This window comes from Notolabrus celidotus, chromosome 7, assembly GCF_009762535.1.
Source record: "Notolabrus celidotus isolate fNotCel1 chromosome 7, fNotCel1.pri, whole genome shotgun sequence".
In the NCBI taxonomy this organism is placed as follows: domain Eukaryota; kingdom Metazoa; phylum Chordata; class Actinopteri; order Labriformes; family Labridae; genus Notolabrus; species Notolabrus celidotus.
The window spans coordinates 37,165,863-37,176,931 of record NC_048278.1 but is presented as its reverse complement, the minus strand read 5'-3'; positions in this window follow the sequence as shown (position 1 = coordinate 37,176,931).

The window sequence follows — 11,069 nt, the reverse complement described above, 5'->3', positions numbered from 1 at the left end:
AGACCTGGGGCTGGCCCACAGAGCACTCCATCTCTCCTGAGACAAACAAGGTCCTGTCAGCCCCACGGCGCTCACGCTCCAGTGGCCAGGGGATGCCGAGGGAATGACGAACAGCGAGGTGGGGGGGTGAAGGTGAAGGGAAGAGGTTTACGACTTTTTTTCCATCAAAGAAAGTGACAATAAAATCCAAACAGTGTTTACAGATGTGTGGAAGAGAGTTTCGCGGCCCTACTCGGCCAACCTTTGGCAGTGCAGCAGCATCACGATGAGAAGTTCACACGTTTGAGCGACAGAACAATCAAAGATCTGACACATCTCTGAGAGGAGAAGCACAAAAGAGGACATCGCAATGGTCAGCAGACAATCAAGGAAATACTCTGTCTTTTAAGACCCGCCAGCGAGAGAGAGAGAGAGAGAGAGAGAGAGAGAGAGAGAGAGAGGCCTGCAAATCATTCAGCTACCGCTTCACCGCATTCACCTTCCACAAGAACCATCCAGAACTGGTCCCGACCTCAGACGTCTATAAAGGCCAAGAAAAGCTATGACATGCATGTAAAAAGGGCGATTAACCGGCAGCAATCAACTATGCTTTTTGCAGCTGACTGTGATCCCCACAGGCAAGTCCTAGTGTCAGATTGAGGTAGCAAAACCAGCGTGGAGTGAATCTCAGAGACAAGCAAGGGGAAGGAAGAACACTTCTTCCCTGATGCTCTTGTTATGTACAAAAGGGAGCAAAGACAAAGAGTGAAACATCAGCTGGAAGCATAATGAAGGGAGAGAAGATTTGTGGAGAGGATGAGAGACATTCTGCAGTAATCCAGGACAAATGTGAGTTTGTGCATCAAGTCGTGAGTTTGCGAGTCTCTCCTTCTCGTGTGCAGAGCTCGGTTTGACTTCAGAGCATCAGGGACCAGCTGGTCCATGTAGGTGGCTCTAAAGGGGCCAGACACACCACCACCACCACCACCACCACATGGGAACAATGCTGCAAGATTGTCATGGCAACACACAAGGGCACCTCATGAAATGCACTCTATCTATCTATCTATCTATCACAGAGCAGATTTCCTTCTCACAGCTCCATGTTTTTTTATTTTCTGCATCTTCTTCTTCTTTTTTAACCTGCAGCATCAGGGGTGGATATTTAGTCGCTAATCATCCTCTCTAAGGAGGGTTCTCCGATCAACCTTAGAGACTCTTTCGTCAAAAAAGCGAACGTGTCGAAGTAACGCTGGTTTTTCCGAAGTGAATTTTCAGCTTCTGTTCCATTAAAAGCCTGTTGTTTAACGGAGCCGTGGGGGTGGGGACGCTGACCTTCGGCGGCCTTATTCTTGTGTACTTCACTTAGATTTAATCCTCGCACTCCCATCCACCTCCTCAGACGGCGACGTCTTTTTTTTCCCCGACAGTCTGTCTTTCTAACCATCTGTAAGAATGCTTTTCTGACGAGGCGGAGGGGTGAGACGCACGCCAGCACCAACGGGCTCGTCAGAGGCGAGAACAGCCAGTGTGAGAAAATGTCTGCCTGCGAGCCTTTCACAGTACGACATAATCACAGGAGGAGGGGTGGGTTTAAGCCGATAAATTTGACCCGAATCTCACATGACATTTTGCTTCAACATAAGAATGTTGTTCTTGAAGCAGCCGCTCTGTGGTGTTACAGGAGTGATTAAGAAAACCGGCTCAGATCTAATGGTGAAATTAGATGTGAGATTGTGATTAGAGTCTTCAAAAGGCACTCCCGACTTCACTGATTAAAGAATAAGAAACATGGAATCAATTATTCTTGGGCGGCAGCGTCAGATTGAATGTGAGTAAACAAGTTAAGCACGGTTCGTGTTGTTGACAGATCTGAATTACATCGAAGAGGGGGGATGCAGTCTGAGACTTGAGGACACATTCAGCCCTGTGGAAGTTTAAAAATCAGGCTTTTGATGTGCTGATTCTCAAAGTTCAGGGTTTGTTTAGATCTTTGAACAAATTCAGGGCAGGGCAATTTAAATCAGCGATCGTAGCCTAATAATTTAACCGCTTCTCCAGAGACTACATGTGGATTTACTCCACTGTTGCTCACACCAGTTTAGGACTGGCCTGGTCCTTGGTGGTTGACGTGTTTGGGAGAATTTCTTGGATTGACTGGATGCAAACTTGTTGGTTTATCACAGTAGAATGGCGGTTTCACTTTTTGTGGGACTGGCTCAAAATACAGATTCTGCTCTGATTTAACCCTCCTGTTATGTTGCGGGTCAAATTGACCCTTTTTAAAGTCTATTTTAGGATGATCTGTGAGAACTAAAGAACACCAATGGACTAAATATTGATTTAAATGGTTAGAAATGGAGTTAAAAATTAGATTTAAAAAATGTGTATTTGAATTTTTGGGGGGTTCTGACACTTTTGGGATAGTTGAATATGCCCCGGGTCAAATTGACCCAGGGACATTATTGCTGTTCCAGAGAAACGAACATAACAGGAGGGTTAATTGCAAATATCTGTTGAATGGCGCCAAATTAGTACTTCTGTTAGGCCCACATCCTTGGTAGTTGACCTGTTTGGGAGGACTGGTTCCAGGATTTCTTGGATTGACTAAATTTAAACGTGTTGATTTAAGTTAGTAGAATGGCGGCCTCTCTTTTTGCAAGACTGTGGCTCAAAATACAGATTCTGCTGTGATTTAACTGCAAAGATCTGTTGAAATGGCGCCCAATTAGTACTTCTGTCAGGTCCCAATCCTTGGTGGTTGACCTGTTTTGGAGGATTTCTTGGATTGACTAACTGCATCCTTGTTGATTTATCTTAGTAGAATGGCGGCCTTTCTTTTTTTTTGAGACTGTGGCTCAAAAAACAGATTCTACTGTGATTTAATTGCAAAGATCTGTCCAATCCTTAGTGGTTGACCTGTTTTGGAGGATTTCTTGGATTGACTGGATGCATACTTGTTGATTTATCTCAGTAGAATGGCGTCCTCTCTTTTTGTAAGACTGTGGCTCAAAATACAGATTCTACTCTGATTTAATTGCAAAGATCTGTTGAATGGTGCCCAATTAGTGCTTCTGTCAGGTCCCAATCGTTGGTAGTTGACCTGTTTGGGAGGACTGGTTCTAGGATTTCTTGGATTGACTAAATATAAACGTGTTGATTTAACTTAGTAGAATGGCGGCCTCTCTTTTTGTAAGACTGTGGCTCAAAATACAGATTCTGCTGTGATTTAACTGCAAAGATCTGTTGAATGGCGCCCAATTAGTACTTCTGTCAGGTCCCAATCCTTGGTGGTTGACCTGTTTGTGAGGACTGGTGTAAGGATTTCTTGGATTGACTAACTACTTACTTTTTGATTAATCCCAGTAGAATGGTGGCCTCCCTTTTTGTGAGACTGTGGCTCAAAATACAGATTCTACTGTGATTTAATTACAAAGATCTGCTGAATGGCGCCCAATTACTCCTTCTGTCAGGTCCCAATCATGGTAATATTCATATGAAAGGAATTGCATGATTGGTGCCAATTTTCCTCCACTCACATCTTTTGAATTGGCTTTGTTTAAAATCTATAAAAGTCCCGACCCCTTCTGAACCTGCTCCAACCTTCACCTTCTAACTGGAAGAAGCTGATTTCACACTCTGGAGCTAGAATCGGCGTTGATAAAAGTCCTCGTTTGGTAAACGGCGATCAAAGGGAGTTTGTGTGTGTGTGTGTGTGTGTGCCTGTTTAGTTGATTGCAGCAGATCAGCATTGTTCCAGAGGTGTGTCTGAGACCTTTGAGACCCCGGGACTCAAGCTCTGCTTTCAAAGCCAGCCCTGCAATGCCGAACGACGGCAGAGGAGCTCGTCACATTTTCAAAAGTGCCTTGACATTTACAACACTTGGCGGGCGCACTCCGTAACAGAGGAGACGCCGCCGTTTAACAGATCTGGTGGTGGCGTCTCTTTGACAAATGTCTGAGGGGGCACGAGGAGGAGAATTGTAACTTGTTAAAGGAAAAATCCATCCCAGCAATAGACGTGATCGTCGTCCAATTTAGGGGGAACGTGCCGTTGTGTTCCTGCAGATATGTTTTTGTGGCTTGTTCTATTGTTGGGGTTTGTTTGTGGAGGATCCTATCTGTAAAGCCACAATGGGAACTCTCCAAACAAGGGGAAAAAGTCTCAAATTCAACATTGCACTGTCAAAAGGATGTAGCCACCTTTTAAAAGAACGGAGACCTGTCGGCAAAAGAACCGCAGGAACACAGAGAACATCACAGACCCAGTGAAGGGAGGATTTTTCCTTTAACTAAACAATTGTTAGGTGGAAGAAAAAAAAAAAAAAAGAGAGAAATAAAAACAGTCTTTGTTGAAAGCAAGAAAAAGAAAAACAATGATTTTCACAGAGGCATTGCCTGCAGTGTCCCAGTGTGCCAGATCAAAATCAGCCAGCGGGGCTGATGTTCTGCAGGCTGCGGACAAAACACACCCACCTGCTTCTAAAAGAGAAGCTGCAGACTCCCAGCTTCATAATTATACATATAACCCGCCCACACAAAGTGTGGCTACCTGATGAGGAGAGAGAGAGAGTGTGTTTGTTGCCGTAGGTGCCTCATGTCTCTGTATATATGCGTGTGTGTGTGTGTGTGTGCGTTCTGCTCTTCCACGGCTGTATGTGCTAAGAGAGAATACAGCTTTGTATTCACATGAACTTGGCTTCTGGCTTTAAGAATTTCTCTTTTCTTTTTTTTTTATAAGAAAACAAAGAGAGGAAAAAGAAGGTGTCATTAGAAGAACAACAGTACGAACGACGACAACAAGAAACGACAATTATTCAAAAACTGCTTCCGTCGGTTACATTTAAAAATCTGCAATCGAGCTGTACTAAAAATCCTGATTCTTCCTTGTGTTTTGTACGTGTGTGTGTGTGTGTGTGTGTGTAAGTGTGTGTAAGTCTGTGTGTGTGTTTCTCGTGTACAATCAGCTGCTTTGAAGTGGTCGGACCTGAGGTATAAATGACAACCAGATATATGCAGCGTGACACAGAAAGAAACAGAAGAAGCCTCTGCGCAGAGAGGAGCATGGCAATCATATACATTGTTGGGTCTTTCTTTTTTTTCCTGGTAGCCCGTAGCGTCACACACCATCATGACAGTAAATGGCACATTATGTGGCGCCTACTAAGTGAGGTTACAGTAGTTGCTGTTCGACATTTTTTTCTGCTTTTTCATCAAGTTTTTTTTTTTGACAGTCTTTCACTCAAAAGAAAAAAAAGAACAAAAAGAACCAACCCGAAAAAGCAAAAGAGAAATCGATTGGTTTACCTGAAGATGCAAAAGACAGTAAAACAAAAACAGACATGTTCATAAGTATATAGCTTTTTCATTTTCATCATAGAAAGGTACATTTCCTGTGTGTTGGGTGTTTTTTTTTGGAACTGAGTGTAAAAGATTTTGGATTGGATTTCTTTCTTTTACAAGACAGCAGATAAAGGAAGGTTAACTTGTCCACCTGTCCCCCCAATCTCCTCTCTGGGTCTCTGATTCTTCACAAAAGGCAAACAAAACAAACAAACAAAACAAACCAAAAAAAAAAAAAAAGCCCCCTGTCAGGTTTCACCCTGGAGTTTTATTCCACCTTAAAAAACACACACAAAAGAGAAATGTTCTTTCTCAGACCAGGGTGGGGACCATGCTGCCTTTACCGCCTCCAGGGTGAAACCAGACGAGCGAATCCCAAAAATGTTTTGACTTTCAGAAAGAAAGAAAACGAGAGGTTGGTAGCCCTCCCACACCAAACCTCTTTCAGTGCTAAGACAGGAATAGCTGTATAATCCCTGCAGGTCTTTCTTTTTTTTTTTTCCCTCAATCTGTTGCTCATGTATACTTCTATAAGGTTTTGTTGTTGCGCAAAAATACCTGAAAAGAGGTAGGGTTGCAAATATTGGTCAGTCAGACACTTGAAGCGTCCCTCCCCCCGCCCTTCAAAAAAAAAAAAGAGGGAGGCGAAACAAAGAAAAGTAAAACGAACAGATAATAAAAGATACAGCGGAGCGTACTACATTTCCCAGAGTATCAGTTATCCCTTCGCCAGGCTCCCAGGTAAGGTCTACATCAAAGTATGAGGCACGGAAAGGAGTCATTATTCTGAGATTGAGGTATAGCACTTGGTCTCGGCTGACCAAGCTGACATATAGTTTATATACTGTATATATATATATATATACGTCTATAAATTACATCTAGTACAGGTAGTTAAGTTTGCGCCATTTTCCGACTGACTAATATTGCTGCCCATCCCGTTGGCTCGATCCTGAGACATTTACAGTACTGAAGGCTACTGTCGCACGCCGGCGTCAGAAAACGACTTGTTTCCAATGCAAGCAGCGTGAAGTCAAAACCCAAAAAAAGCAAAGAAAAGAATAAAAACAACAGTCTGTCGTAAAGAAACGGACAGCGGGCATGTTTTTTTTTTTTTTGCAGATCACTGTCCTGTTGAGATATTTCGGTTGACTACATTCATGATGTATCTGTTAATATATATATATTCATAAATAGATATATACTGTTCTCTAGAGTATTTAATATAGTGTGAGGTTTCTTTAAAAACAGCAGTGAGACTCAGTTGCAAGAAGGAGGACTTTTTTGGACAGGGGGAGCCGTTAACCACATGACTACAAACAATCAAAAAAAAACCCAAGAAAAGAATCAAATGGAACAAAATAAATACACGTGAAATGGCATGCACCTCAGTAGATATGATTGGGCTGACATGGGACTTTTTTTGGGCAGGAATAGTCAATTTAAAGAGTAGGAAAGGACGTATAGGTCAGAATGAATTAAGACATACATCATTTGGCCCCGAGGAATCGCCCCTCGCCTCGCAGGGGGATTCAATCTAAGTGCTGTTGGAGTTCATGCAAACCTAAGGTAAGTGCCAATTATTCTACTTCTACACATCAATTTAAAGTTTCAATAGCATAAGTCCAAGCTTTACATGCATTACATGAAACAGGCGAGCAGAGTGCCGTGACTTTTTTTTTTTTTTAAAGGAAAGTGGACACAGTTGTGTTTTTGTCAAACTCACACGAGCTAGCTAAAGGCGGGTACACACACTACAGGATAATCGGGCTGGTGTGTGATGTTCCTGTGGGTGTGGGGGTGTGTTAAGAGTGATTCTGCCCGGTCGGTGCCGCTCAGAAGGAAGGCGTCAGAAGGAGAGATCGCAAATAATGAACGTGTTTGATATTTGAGACTAGTCTAGACTTTCGTTGCAGCAGCTCGCTCTTCATTGTTCTTCTATCTGTTTTGTTCTCTTTGTATTTGGAGCCTGTCAGGACTTTTAAGGACTCATTTGTTGGCCATAGACACCAAACTGGTGTTTCTACTGTTTGTGTGTCTGGAGATCCTGCATAACCATGGTCACATTGTTTACACACGAGATCAGCTGTTAGCAGCCCGTAGCATGTCGATGCTAAACTATGCTAGACCCGATGTTCCCTGCAAGCTGAGGAGAAGGTGGTACTGAGGTGGAAGCTAAGCAAAGACGACATGGACCTGTCCTTCCACCCACCGTTATGGGGAATGTAAGATCTATCTATGATGAGGTGGACGAGCAAAACCAGCACCCAGAAGGAATACTGGCAGGGTAGCATCATGCTAACAGAGCTAACACCGGACACGAACGCCACATTGGAAGGATTTCACCTGCTGTGGGCGGACAGGATACAGGAGAGCAAGACTGAAGTAACTGGTGAAGAAGGCCAGCTCAGTCCTGGACCCTGTGGAGGACCCCAGGAGGATTATGGCCAAGCTGTCGTCTCTGATGGAGACTATATATATTCTTGTACTGAATTTCCCCGTTGTGGGACGAATAAAGGAGTATCTTATCTTATCTTTTATCTTATAAATCCTGTAGTGTGTGGGATGCACCGAGAGGAGCCGAGCACGCACAGTGTGGAATGTCACGTGTGCCAGAGCAAAAGCCAATCAAGACGCGAAGCTGACTCAGCTGACTGACTGAAGAGGAAGTAGAAACAAACAAAAGCATGGCGCCGGCGAAAGCTCACCGCTCTCCAGCCCACATTCCCGCCGTCTCCATGACGTTTTCCATCATCGTTTTCAGAAAGTAAGAGGCCGAAAACGATGATCATCATTGCCTCTTCCTGTTCGTCCGGCATGTTTGTTTGCACCGAAGTCACGTTTTACTACGCGAGATTTGGAATATTGAGCGTGAAGAATACTCTGATACTCTGCACACCACACACCATAAGATCAGAAGAGAGAGATCTTGTGCGATCAAGTGTGTGGTCTCTGAATGTGTGAAGGTTTGAAGAGTCCTGTAATGTGTGCCAGCCTTTAGTGAGCAACTATCATGAGGTCACGAGAAGTGCTTTACGATCAACACTAAGATCCTGTTTTCACTATCGGATCAGTGCATTGTCCTACGCTGGGTCCACTCTTTTAGACACTTCAAATGCTCGGCATTGTCAAAGTGTTGGACGCATTTCATGCATGTTGACTTCAGGAGGTGCTGAGGTCTGTCCTCCAGCTTTTTTAATTGGGCATGCATACCTGCCAATCAAGCCAAGGAAGCTCCGCGGCTTTAATAACCACTGAGGGGGAAACATAAGATTGTATGCCACAGGTAGTGAATAGTTCTAATTATAATTAGATTGGTGTTAATTCATAACTTTGTATGAATCAAAGGTCAAATGGCCCAATTCCCCCAAAATCAGCCAATAAGTGGTGCATGCCATTTTTTTTTTTTTTTTTCAGAGAATAACTAAAGGACATAACAAATTAAATAAATAGAATTTCCAAAACATTTCAAAAGGAGTGAATCATTATCATTTCATCTGAACAGAGGTACAGTTCTCATGTTAAAAATCTCACAGACTGGGTGAGCACCAGGCAGTGTCAGGAGCGAGAGAGCGACATTTACAACCGAGCGAGAAAACAAAAAAAGGAAAATAACAAACACATGACAACCAATTTTATTCTGATGGAAAATACCAGAAGAGCGTCATTTCTCTCTCCACACGTCCTCTGAGGGATATCCGTTCCTCCTACAGGTCATTTGTGATGATAGAGTTTTTTCTATCCCCGGTGCTTCGGCAGCAACGGGAGGGAGAACAGCCGAGACGACACGACACGAAACTTGTTCAAGATGTCGACCATTTAAAAAAAAGAAATGATTTAAGGAGGTAATCGAGAAGGGAAAAAAAGAGAAGTTTGGGTCCAAGCTGCAGCTTTCTGAAAGTCTTCACACACTAAAGCTTTTTTCTTCCATCTCTCTGCCCTCCTCATCGTTGCTCTGCTCCCGTTATCCCCCAGAGAAAAGCTACACTACATGCATAACCTCAAACAGCGGTCTTTCTCTTGTTTTTTCTCATAGTTCTGAAAGTGCTATTTTTTAGAAGTTTAGCGCCACAAGTCAACATTTTCTGTTCTTTGTCATGATTCTTTAGCAGATCTATCTGCCACATTTGCTGACAGGCCCACCCTCCCCCCTTTCTCTCGTGTGGACAAAGCAATCCACAGGGGGTCTAGTCGCGCCTCTGATCTGTCTACTATAGGTCCAACAGAAAATGACCATATTTGAAACCCACGTCATCTTGTCTCAGTTACCCTGAGTTAAAAAAGAGAAAGAAATCATCCAGAATCAAAGATTGGCTTTTACATCATCAGTTACAATAATTTATTATATATTAAATCTGCTTTTCCCTCGCCTTTATCAACTACCCCGTCCCACTGCATATGGCCCACCCACCCTAACCCTCCCAGAATGAGCGCCCCCCCCTTTATAAATGCACATGTTGTAGTAAACTGCCTTTAAAACTGTCTGAGGGAAAAGTTTGTCTTTTAAAGTCTTTACCTAAGCTTCCGCTTAGTTTGATTAGAAAAGGAAAAAAACAGAATGAAATATGTTTAAGCTAGCTAAAACTCTTTAGCTAAGGCTAGCTTAAGCTTTGAATCAGAGCTAGATGATCAACTGGATAGCAGCAGAGTTTCACAATCTGATCCTAGACGGCCTTCATCTGTTAAAAGATCGCCATGAGGGGTTGAGTTCACTTCGGTCACCTTTTTGGGAAACCTGAAGGTGGCTGGAGCATTCCAGGATCAGCAGTGAGTGACTGACGGAGGTCCATGAGGTAGCATATCACCCTAAAAAGCTGATCCGTAGTCAGATAACCCCTCAACTTGTCCCTTGGAGGAAAAAAAAAAAAAAGAGGAGGAGGGTTTCGGAGCTCTCTTGGATCTGAGTATGGATCAGCGTACACAGGCGACGTGCGTCCTCTGACCCGTTGCGAGGTTAAGAACTGGGCTTTAGAGACAGACCATAATAAGTGCATGATGCAAGGGCAACAATGCCGAGGTAACCTGGTCTGTAAGCGCCAGACCCAGAGTGTAGTGCAAAAGAAAGCAAAACAAAATCAAATCAAAAGATAGAGGAGAAGATGTTGATTATAGAAGTCAGTAGTGTCCACGAAACTCACAAAACATGCATCCCTGAATGACTCTTGTGTGTCTTTCTCATTCAAAAAGGACGGGTTAATGTTGTTTCGTCCGCACAGAGATAAGCTGAATATCTTAAAGGAGGGGAGAAAAAGGTTTGCAGTTAAAGCGTCATGGCTACCTGGCGATTAACAGAACGGGTTTTGATTCAGAACCCCGGTGAGGAATATCAATGGTGTGATTAAACCTTTCGTAGTTAAGAGTCAAATGTAAGAGACATTTCACTTACCAATTCTCAGTTAGTGCTCCACAGGAGAGGGGGAGCAGTAAAGGGGCAAATTTGTCAGTTTTTTTCAAGGAATTAATTTCAAACCTTCCCCTCGTTTTTCACCCCAAATTGGAATGGTCCAAAGCACATACTGCATTTATAAGCAGCAGCGGTTTCTCAAGTTCAGAAAAGAGGGGGGGGATTGGGGTTTTTGGGGGGGCAAGGGATTATCAGCATGCTAATGGAAATTTCATCAGTTGTCATTTACTAATGTCTTTTTCTGCATTTGTTAAGCCCCTGGGCACAAAGGCGAAACAAATGCTCGTTAAAAACCATCCGATTAGTTATCTCCAGTTTAAGAATCCTCCTCATGTTATCCCTG